The sequence below is a fragment of the Gopherus flavomarginatus genome, unplaced genomic scaffold, assembly GCF_025201925.1.
Source record: "Gopherus flavomarginatus isolate rGopFla2 unplaced genomic scaffold, rGopFla2.mat.asm mat_scaffold_459_arrow_ctg1, whole genome shotgun sequence".
NCBI classification, from domain to species: Eukaryota; Metazoa; Chordata; order Testudines; family Testudinidae; genus Gopherus; species Gopherus flavomarginatus.
Genome location: NW_026115090.1, coordinates 78,485 through 89,852, shown reverse-complemented (window position 1 = coordinate 89,852; position 11,368 = coordinate 78,485). Strand labels below are relative to the sequence as shown.

The following is an 11,368-nucleotide window of genomic DNA, read 5'->3' as shown; positions in this document are numbered from 1 at the left end:
ACCTTGTCTCCTCTTTATTTTATTTACATATCACAAGGAGGGAGGCATAATCCACTGGTGATAAGAGACAGGAGGGAGTTGAGTTTGTATCTCCTGAGAAAAGGGGCTTTTTCCTTTCCTATTTCTCCCCTACCATTTCTAATGTTTTCTTTGAAGCGTTGCCTTATTCCCTGGAGGTAACAAAGAGGACGTGGCCACCTTCACCTCCGACAGTGAGATATTGGCTCAGCTCTTTCTTTACGCTGCTGTTGTCGGTCCAAGAAACATCAGCGATGGATGCAAGGCTGAGCTTATGCACCAATCCCCTGAAATATTCAGTGCCCCAGAGAAATCCTGTCCCCGGCCATTGGCATGATCTGGTGGAGATTCGAATAGGAAAGGGACGGTCTGAATTGTCAGTGTGGGGAATGAACAACAATCAATAGAAATGTCGTTAACCGCAAACACTCTCTAACCATGCTCCAGCCGAAAGGGAAATGGGCAGGAACTCTTGCTGTTCAGCCACGGACACACTTACATTAATGCACAGCCAGGAGTGTGCTGGGGGAGCTGGTCTGAGCAATTTGAAGTGACAATTTTGTGAGAACAGAATCATTGTGTAGTGAAGCCCTGTACATCAAGTAGTTGTGGCTGAGTGGTTAAGGCGATGGATGAGAAATCCATGGGGTCTCCTTATGCAGGTTCAAATCCTGCCAACTACGGTAGCATTAGTGTGTGGTCATTGCTGTTGTCTTGGTGCCTGAACATCCACAGCATCAAACTGCAGCCAGATCTAGTCTCACTCTGCTCCAGCACTGTGGAATAGACAGTGCTACAGTGAGTGGAGGGGTTTTCCATCCCTGTAATAGCTACCTTGAGAGAACAATCTTTCCTTTCATTTAGCACTATGTAACCATGGCTTAGGTAAGATTAATGATACTGGTACTGGTTTCACACTCTGAAAGACGTACTTGTTATCCCATCACCCTCCCACTCTCTGGGCCTCTCTCGCGTGACCAGAGGGCAGCAATACATGGAGTTGAAAGGTGCAAACAATTTGATGTTTATTGGAGTAAATTTCCAGCAAGCAATGATTCCAATTTCCTTCCTCAGTGTCCCCCTTCCCAGCTCTGACACCACAGAGCCTTGCCTGTGTCCCTGTTCCCATTCCCTGTTCCTATTCCCCCCCTTAGCAAAACATAATTGCAATTCCCCTACCCCTATTCCCATTCCCCACCTTACTTCCTGACTGACTGCAGACTATATAGTAAAACATGAGTTCTGCTTAGCTATACCTTAACCAATCATTTTACTGACGTTTAACTAACTAATCCTAACATATTGTAACATGATTATCTAACCAATTATACCCCACCACCTTAGTTTACATCCAACAAATTAATTATATAGCAGACAGAAACAATCACAGAACCAGACAGAGATTATACAGACAAGCAATAGGAAAGTGGAGACTACAGTGATAGAACAAAGAAATGAGGATTTCACACCCCAGCTCTTGATAAGTGAACTGTTGCCGGACAGGATGCTATCACAGTAGAGGTTGTGGATGCTGGTTGCTTAACTGTCTGGCCCCCAGGGCAGGATTTTGAGGGTCACCATTACTTTCTCAGCATGCCAGCAACCATCTTTTGTTCACTTAAAACGTGAGCAGGGAGATTCCAACACTGCAGAACTCATGGAGCTCCAGGAAACGTGTAACTTTAGGTCCGGATGAGTGTGTCTAAAAATCAGCTGTGCTGTAGAAGGTCTCTAGGAGTTGAAAGAGATGTGCCATCTCAACCTCCCTAAAGAGTGTCATCAAATATTAATGAAAACTAGGGTTGATAAGTCACATCCTTTGTAGCATTAGGATTGTGGACTGGTCTAAAGTGCCAATTTTAAGACTCTCTCTTCCTATCTCTTAGGTGTTCTGGTCTCTGCACAGAGAAGTGGTTTCAAATCCCACTCCTGACATGACCATTTCTTTTATCTGGAGAAAACGGCCTCACTTCAATCTCCTTTGCAACAATAGAACACCATTTGCTTAGGTTTTCTATTCCAGTAGTTGTAAGAGAAGCTCCAAACCAGAGGGAAACAGTGCCTTTTCTCTCGACTGATCAATTTTGTCTTCCTTCATTCCAAGCCATTTCTCAGATACATCTGTATTTCCCACATTTTGTGTTCAGCGTTCTTTGCTTTTATGAAACTTTAGGGTCATCATTTACTGCCACACAACTGTATTTATGAAGTGAAACAATATTTTTTGGATATTCTTGCAGAAAGGACTGGATACAGGCCTGGATCAGAATCTTCGTTACCAGGGCTAGAATTTCTATTTTACAACTGCTACTTTTCTGCATCTATTAGATTTCCAACATTGATTTCATTTTATACACATTTTGAGCATCTATTAAGGATAAATTCAACAAAAATACCACTTCTCTTTCCTCCACATCTGCATCGTGAAGGAGAGCATTCCGAATACCATACGATTAGCTAGGAAAGATCTTCTGTGGGGCATGGGTTACAAAAATGCTTCAGGAACCAAATACATTGGCATTTTGCCAAGTTAAAAATCACTTAATGTGGAATTCTCTCCCCAAATCATCTGAGAAAATACTGACTTAAAGAATTGAACTACAGTGTGATCATATGCACTTCCTTCAGTTAATTGGGGTTCTGCTGTTGTTCACCATTTCCGAATGGAGATTTTAAATCACTGCTGTTTCTTTGTTAGCATGTGCAGTGAATTGGAGAGTTCTCCACTGTTGACAGAACTGCACTTGAACTTTCTCCGTGTCATCATGGAGGGGTGGGGAAAAAGCAAAGCTGAAGTGACAAATGACCATTTCCTAAAGTCCTAATTTCTCTTAAATTCTCCAAGAAATCTGAGCTACGTCCTATCAAACTGAACTAATATCCAATTGGGTGAGCAAACAGCCTTCAGGAAAGATAGAAACCCACATCACAGAGAGACAGAATACATGACAATGAAAGCATCAAGAGAAATTCCAGAGCAGGCTACATCTGCTTATTCCGAATCAGGACAAGAGATTCTCCCATCACATTCTCCTCTGATCCATTGAAAGCAGCTTCACTCAGCAGTCTCTCAATAGTCAGTTATGTTACTTACAATTTTGTAAATATCCTAGCATCCCCATAATGGGGGAAAAATAGTTCCCTTGCCAGAAGTGGCTTTACCAATAGATGAAACCTGGAATTTAAATGCCAAATAACCACACTATGTTTGGGATCCATTTAAATCCCCCTCCCAGGTCTTTGACACTTTCATCTCCACTCATAGCGACTCTGATATAGGATTAAAGAAATCAAAGCATCATCTCCAAGCACAGGGAGCTGAGAACTCTTCCTCAATGACACTGTGAGAAGTGGAGGGATAGAATGTGATGAAAAAACTCTGCACAGGGAAGCCAAAAGGTAACAGTTCTGGAGTGATGGGGAAGGAAGGAATCTCTGAGTCACCCCATCTCCTTCCAGTGTCACAGAGGCTGAAATGACACTTTTCCTCCTGCTCCTCTTTATTTAACTATAATATGAAAAATTCCAATATAACTGCTCTTCAGCACAACCCAGAGCAACGTGAGAACAACTCGCAATGATACAATCTGTATCATTGGTGACTCTAACAATAACTTTGCAACAGGAGGAATGGTATAAGTGTGACGCTCCCTGGTTCCTCATAGGAAGGGCACACTCCAACTACTCATGGGATAATTGAGTTGACAGAAAGGACTCATAGACTCAAAGAACATAGGTCAGAAGGGACCAATCTGATCATCTAGTCTGACCTCCTGCACAAGGCAGGCCACAGAACCCCACCCATCCAATTTTATACAACCCCTTATCCCAGGACCGAGTTATTGAAATTCTCAAAAATGGTTTGAAGACCTCAAGCTGCAGAGACACCACCAGCAAGCGACCCGTGCCCCACGCTGCAGGGGAAGGCGAAAAAACCTCCAGGGCACCTGCCAATCCGCCCTGGAGGAAAATTCCTTCCCGACCCCAAATATGGCGATCAGCTAAACCCTGAGCATGTGGGCAAGAGTCACCAGCCAGCACCCAAGAAGGAGTTCTCCGCAGCAACTCAGTACCCATCGCATGCAACATCTCCCCGCAGACCATTGAGCAGACCTGTCTGGTGGTAATTCAAGATCACTTGCCCAAATTGAACGATCCTATCATAACATCCCCTCCATATACTTATCAAGCTTTGTCTTAAAGCCAGGAAAGTCTTTTTGCCCCTACTACTTCCCTCGGAAGGCTATTCCAGAACTTCACTCCCCTAATGGTCAGAAACCTTCGTCTAATTTCAAGTCCTAAACTTCCTAATATCCAGTTTATACCCATTCGTCCTCGTGGCTACATTAGTACTAAACTTAAATAATTCCTCTCCCTCCCCTAACGTTAACCCCCTTGATATATTTAATAGGGCGAGCATATCCCCCCTCAGCCTTCTTTTGGCCAGGCTATAAACAAGCCAAGCTCTTTGAGTCTCCTTTCATAAGGCAGTTTTTTCCATTCCTCGGATCATCCTCGTAGCCCGTCTCTGAAACTGTTCCAGTTTGAATTCATCCTTCTGAACATGGGACACCAGAACTGCACACAGTATTCCAGAGGGGGTCCACCAACGCCGTATACAACGGTACTAACACCTCCTTATCCTTGCAGGAAATACCCCGCCTGATGCATCCCAAAATTGCATTTGCTTTTTTAACAGCCGTTACACATTGGCGACTCATAGTCATCCTGCTATCAACCAGTACCCAAGGTCCTTCTCTTCCTCCGTCGCTTCCAACTGATGCGCCCCCAACGTATATCAAAATTCTTATTATTAATTCCTAAATGCATGACCTTGCACTTTCACTATTGTATTTCATCCTATTTCTATTACTCCAGTACAAGGTGGTTCAGATCTTTGAATAGTATCCCTGTCCTTCTCCGTGTTAGCAATAACCTCCCAGCTTAGTGTCATCCGCGAACTTTATTAGCACATTCCCGCTCTTTGTGCCAAGGTCAGTAATAAAAGGTGAAATAGATCGGTCCCAGAACGATCCTTGAGGACTCCACTGGGACCTCCTTCCAGTCCGACAGTTCACCTTGCAATTCGACCCTCTGGAGTCTCCCTTTAACAGTCCCTTATCAACCTTACAAACTTTCATATCACTCCCAGCTTTTCCAATTTAACTAACAGCTCCCCGTGCGGAAACGTGTCGAACGCCTTACTGAAATCTAGGTAAATTATATACTACGCATTTCCTTATCTAAGTAATCCGTCACTTCTCAAGAAGGAGATCAGATTGGTTTGGCACGATCTACCTTTAGAAATCCGTGTTGCAGTCGTCCCAATTACCATTGACCTCTATGTCCTTAACTACTTTCTCCCTTAAAATTTTTTCAAGACCTTAATACTACAGACGTCAAGCTAAATGGGCCCGCCTCAAAAGAAGCAAACTACAAAAGGCATAAATGGGCCACTCATCTGGACAAGCTGAAGGATAACAGTGCTGCAAACGTTCAAACAGATTTTAAAAGTTATTATGGGGAATCAGGAAAAGTATTTAAGAAAAAAAAACTGATAGCCTAGAGGTTTTTATGGTGTTCATCGTCCTTGCAGATTCGCTGATGGCTAATATGGGCTGAGTGCCAGAAAAGGTTTTCCCACAGCCCACGTCCACACTACAGCTTAAAATCGATGTTATAAAATCGATTTATAAAGCAGGGTTTATAAAATCGATTTGCGCGTCACACTAGGGCTACTTACATCGATGTTGAGCGTCCATGTTCCCTGGCGTCCATCTTTTCCCTGAGCGTTGCATCGGGTACCTATCCCACAGTTCTCACAGGTCCTGGCTTTGGAATTATGGGTTACTACCCCAGTGCATGATGGGGCAAAAATCCCGTCGTGGGTGGTTCTGGGTACAGCCTCACCTCCTCCCTTCCTGTCAGCGGCCACCACAGTCACTTCGCGCGGTTTTTACTGGCTGCAGTGAGAAAACGCCATTTTGCAGCAAGCATGGATCCAGGTCTGCTCTTACCCTTGATCGCAATGCTGTAAATAGTTCATGCATTCTCGTGCTATCCATGCTGAACCATGAGTCAGAAATGCAAGAGAGATGCTTGACTGCAGGCACGACAGTGATGAGGACTTGGAGAACGAGATTTCCAACACCCGGGCCCCAGCACTTTGGAGCTCCTGACGGTTTGGGGGAGGTTCTACCCGTTCCGTGCCACTTTTGGGCACGGGAAACAAGCACTGACTGGTGGGACCGCATAGTCCTGCAGGTGTGGGATGATTCGCAGTGGCTGCGGAACCTTCGCATGCGTAAGAGCACTTTCTTTGAACTTTGTGACTCGGTTTCTCCTGTCCTGAAATGGCATAATACCAGGATGAGACCAGCCCTCACAGTGGAAAAGCGAGTGGCAATAGCCATCTGGAAGCTTGCAACGCCAGACAGCTACCGGTCAGTCGGTAATCAATTTGGAGTGGGAAAATCTACTGTGGGGGCTGCTGTGCTGGAAGTATCCAAAGCAATCATTAAGCTGCTGCTTCGAAAGGTTGTGACTCTGGGAAACGTGCAGGCCATTGTGGATGGCTTTGCTGCAATGGGATTCCCTAACTGTGGGGGGGCCATAGATGGAACCCATATCCCTATCTTGGCACCGGAGCACCAGGGCGCCCAGTACATAAACCGCAAGGGGTACTTTTCGATGGGTGCTGCAAGCCTTGGTGGATCACAAGGGACGTTTCACCAACATCCACGTGGGATGGCCAGGAAGGGTTCATGACGCACGTGTCTTCAGAAGTACTACACTGTTTAAACGGCTGCAGCAAGGGACCTACTTCCCTGACCAGAGAATAACAGTTGGAGATGTTGAAATGCCTATAGTTATCCTTGGGGACCCAGCCTACCCTTGATGCCCTGGCTAATGAAGCCATACACAGGCAGCCTTGACAGTGCTCAGGAGTTGTTTAATTACAGGCTGAGCAAGTGCAGAATGGTGGTAGAATGTGCATTTGGCAGATTGAAGGGAAGATGGCGAACGCTTCTTACCCGCTCAGATCTTAGCCAAACCCATATCCCCTTGTCATTGCTGCTTGTTGTGTGCTCCACAATCTCTGTGAGAGTAAGGGGGAGACCTTTATAGCGGGGTGGGAGGCTGAGGCAAACCACCTGGCTGCTGATTATGCGCAGCCAGACACCAGGGCAATTAGAAGATCACACCAGGATGCTGTGCGCATCAGAGAAGCCCTGAAAAGTAGCTTCCTCATGGGCCAGGGTACTGCTGAGTTTCTTTCCATTGATTACCACCCTCCCCATGTATTCAGTCCTGCTGCTGCAAGCTGCCTTCCTGCACCCTTCCACAACTGCTTGCTTACGGTAATTAAAATAGCCGTCTGTGTCTGTGGAAAACATTGAATTCTTTATTAAAAGACAGTCACTGTAAGCAGCGCATCCTCCCTCTTGCATTTAGAAGCCTGCGAATAGAATTACATTAATAGGGTTTTTTTTGGGAGGAGAATAGTAAATGGCTAGGGTTAGGGAGGGATGTAGAAAGGAAAGACAAAGTCAGTTAAGGGAGCCCAGAAGTGGCTTCATGGACCAGGGAACGGTGTGATGGTATGTTTATTTCCCTGTTATTACCTACCTCCCCATGTCTTGACTCTGGCTGCTGCAAACGAGCTTCCCTGCACCCTTCCTTAACTGCTTGCTTATTGAAAATATAAATTACTGTTATTTGTTAAAGAAATTGAGTTCTTTATTAAAAATCAGACCCTTTCAGCAATCAATCATCATGCTTGCTGTTACAATCCGTGCATGAAATTTCATAACTCGGGGTTCTCGGGGAAGGGAGTGAGGGAGGTTTGGAGGAAGGGGGGAGGGAGGTTGGTAAGAAGAAGGCGCATCAGAGAAGACATAACAAGATTTATCATGGACCATGGTACGGTGTGTGACTGCTTTGTTTATTTCCCCTGTATTACCCACCTCCCCATGTGTTAACTCCTGATGCTGCAAACTAGCTTCCCTGACGCTTTCCAAAGCTGCATGCTTTATTTCTTTAACAACCCACCCTCACACTGCCTTTGAATAGCATGTCCTGAGAGTAAAGAAAGTAAAAGGTGCCAAGGGAGAGGTTTGGGAGGAGCACAGGAGGGAAGAACATAACATAAAGGGCTTTTTAATGTAATGACAGCCTTCTGGTTGGACTGTCCACAGGGGTGTAGTTGGCTGGTGCAGATAGCCTTCCCCCACGCGTTCTTACACGCCTGGTTCTGGAAGGTATGGGACAGGGTGAGTACTGAGGGAGGTTATACATGGGCTGCAGTGGCAACCTGAGACCCGCAGCTCTTCCAGCATATCGCGGAGTATGTCAGTCTGATCACGAAGAAGATCCAGCGTTGCTGCCCGCCAGCGCTGATCTTCCTGCCACCTGAAATCATTTTTAGCGTCCCTCTGTCTTCGCGTTGACTGGCAGCCTCCCTGTACTTTGTGACCAATGTTTCCAGTCCCCCTGCTGAGCTCTCTCAGTACGGGTTTCTGCCATAATTTCTGTGAACATCTCCTCACGCGTCCTCTTTTTCTTAGCCTTCTTATGTGACCTCCCCGTCGGACAGGAGAAGGGAGAGGGACGCTGGAGAAATGTGCAGCTGTGGGTGGGGGGGGGGGGGGGGGGGCCAAAGAGTGATAGAAGAATCATAAGAGACACATTTCACAGAACAATGGATACAGTCTTTCTCAGTGAACTGCGCTATTCACCGTACCTTGAACATGTAACTTTACCACAAGGTCGCCTTAGGATTCTTTTAATACTTATTGCTTGTGGCTGAGGACTGAGATTTTAGCTCAGACGCAGGTCAGGGGAGCACACAGACCATGTCCGGAGACAATGGTAAGTTATTTGGTAGTGAACCGTGCAGTGGCTTGTAGTACCCTGCACCCCTGCTATTATCAGGTAGCATGAACGGTATTGAGGAAAAGTGCTTTAAGGAACAACACTGGTTTCTTTTCTTAAGCCATGGAAAAAGGTGCAGCACAGGAAATACAAGTTCCCTCCCACAATCATCTGTGCTGCACTTTGGAGTTAGCTTTAATGCCATCTACTCACCCCATCCCCCTCTGCCATGGCAATTAATAGCGATGATTCATGCTGGCCAAGTGCTAGGGGACACCGCCCCGTAGGAATGAATAGCTTTCTAACAACCACCACATGGGTCATTGTTTTAGGAAAGGTTTTCATTTACTGGGTCAGCACAGAAGAAAGGAATGAATGGTCATCTCGTTCCCTTACTAAAAGTACATTACTTTCTAACAGGTGACCATGAACGATATCACTCTCCTGAGGATAACAGACAGAGAAAAAGAAATGCTTCTTGAATGCCAGCAGTCCCCAGGTCCATTAGCTGCTAGGATATGTCATGCAATGATTCCTGTTACGTGCTGCAGGCATGGCGTGGTAAAGTTCCGTTTCATGGCGGACGGAATAAGGCCACCCTGCCCAGAAACCTTCTGCAGAGGCTTTTGGGGTAGGTCTCAGGAGTGCTTCATAGAGATGTCCCTGGAGGATTTTCGCTCCATCCCCAGACATGTTAACAGACTGTACCAGTAACTCTAATTCCAGCTACTGCATGCAAGCACTCATGCCAAATCACTCAAAAACCTACGCTTTTAATAATAAAAGTGCACTCACCAAAGGACGATTCCACAGCATCATTTTCTGTGCTACTGGCTTGAGAGGGCTGGCAGGGTACTTCTGTAAGGGTTAGGAAAAGATCCTGGCTGTTAGGTGGAATTGAATGCTCTGTGCTCTCTGCTGGATCGTCCTCCTCTTGGGCCTCATCGTGATCTTCACCGTCCTCTAAATCTTCGGCAGTGGCAGAGATCACTACCCCCACCTCTGAATCCACAGACAAGGGGGGGTTTGTCGTTGCGCAGTTCCCCAATATTGCGTTAAGTCATCATAGAAGCGGCATGTTTTGGGGCCAGATCCTGACCTGCCCTTTGCTGCTTTGGTCTTCCGATACGCCTGTCTGAGCTCCTTTACTTTAACTCTGCACTGCAGTGAGTCTCTGCTATGTCCTCTCTCCGCATGGCATTAGAAATCTTTTCAAAGGTTTTCTCATTTCGTCTGTGGACTGCAGTTCTGAAAGCACTGAGTCTTCTCCCCATACAGCTATCAGATCCATTAACTCCTGTGTGTTCCATGCTGGGGCTCTTTTTCCGATTCTCAGGAGATTGCATTGTTATCTCTGTGTTCATCGCCCTTGCAGATTCTCTGATGGCTAATATGGGCTGAGTGCCAAGAGAAGGTTTTCCCACATTCTCTGCTTTCATAGGGCCTGTCCCCTGTGGGATTCTCTGATGCTGAGAAAGGGCTGAGCTGCTAGTGAAGGTTTTCCACACTCACTGCATTTGTAGGACAAACCCTGTGTGGATTCTCTGATGTCTACAAAGGCCTGATCTGTAAGTGGAAATTTCCCACACTCACGGCATTCATAGGGCCTTTCCCCCGTGTGGATTTCTGATGATTAGAAAGGATGAGCTGCTAGTGAAGGTTTTCCCACACTCCCAGCATTCATAGGGCCTTTCCACATGTGGATTCTCTGATGTTTAGAAAGGTTTGAGCTGCTAATGAAGGTTTTCCCACACTCACTGCATTTAAAGGGCCTCTCCCCTGTGTGGATTCTCTGATGTAGAGAAAGGGCTGATCTTTCAATGAACCTGTTTCCCACACTCACTGGCATTCATAGGGCCTGTCCCCTGTGTGGATTCTCCGATGAACAGAAAGGGATGATCTGTGAGTGAAGTTTTCCCATGCTCACTGCGTTCATAGGGCCCAGTCGCCTGTGTGGATTCTCTGATGATTAAGAAGGGCTGAGTAGTCACATATGTTTTTTCCACACTCTGTGCATGTATTTTTTCTCTTTCTAATGATGATTCTCCTGCTTGTTGTGGTTTCCCTGAGGTCCTTCTGAGTTCCCTGAGAGGAAATACGTATTACCCAATTTCTCCCTTGGCTGGTTTCCTTGCTCTCTTTCTGGTCTGTGCTGAATCTCACAGGATTTTTCCCCTCATGACTCCTGGACACATTGCTTTTTGATCTTTGCAATAATGCTCTGTGTTTATCCAGTTGCTGAACATTTTCTGCTGAGAATTCTGCCTCCCTTTCTCACATGTCATTGCATCACCTGCTGTGAAAAAGACAGAAACCTCAAACAGGGATGAAAAGTGAAAATCCAAAACAAAACTAAGTGCTGGAGGGAGGTCAAATAAAAATCACAAACTGAACTCCCCCATACTCTTCCCCAAAACAGGAGAGAGGAGGGGATCAATTTGGCTTTTTAAATCCCATCCAAATTCTCAAGGGGGAA

The 11,368-nt window shown here is 45.9% G+C and overlaps 1 non-coding gene and 1 pseudogene across 1 annotated transcript; one reads left to right on the top strand and one right to left on the bottom strand.

Moving 5' to 3' along the window:
- Nucleotides 1–620: 620 nt before the first annotated feature.
- TRNAS-AGA (transfer RNA serine (anticodon AGA)) lies at nucleotides 621–701 on the top strand. Its single transcript has one exon. It is a non-coding gene; the product is annotated as a tRNA-Ser (tRNA).
- A 1,453-nt stretch (nucleotides 702–2,154) lies between these two features.
- The window catches only part of LOC127042487 (zinc finger protein 420-like), a 75,393-nt pseudogene continuing 66,179 nt past the window's right edge, over nucleotides 2,155–11,368 (bottom strand).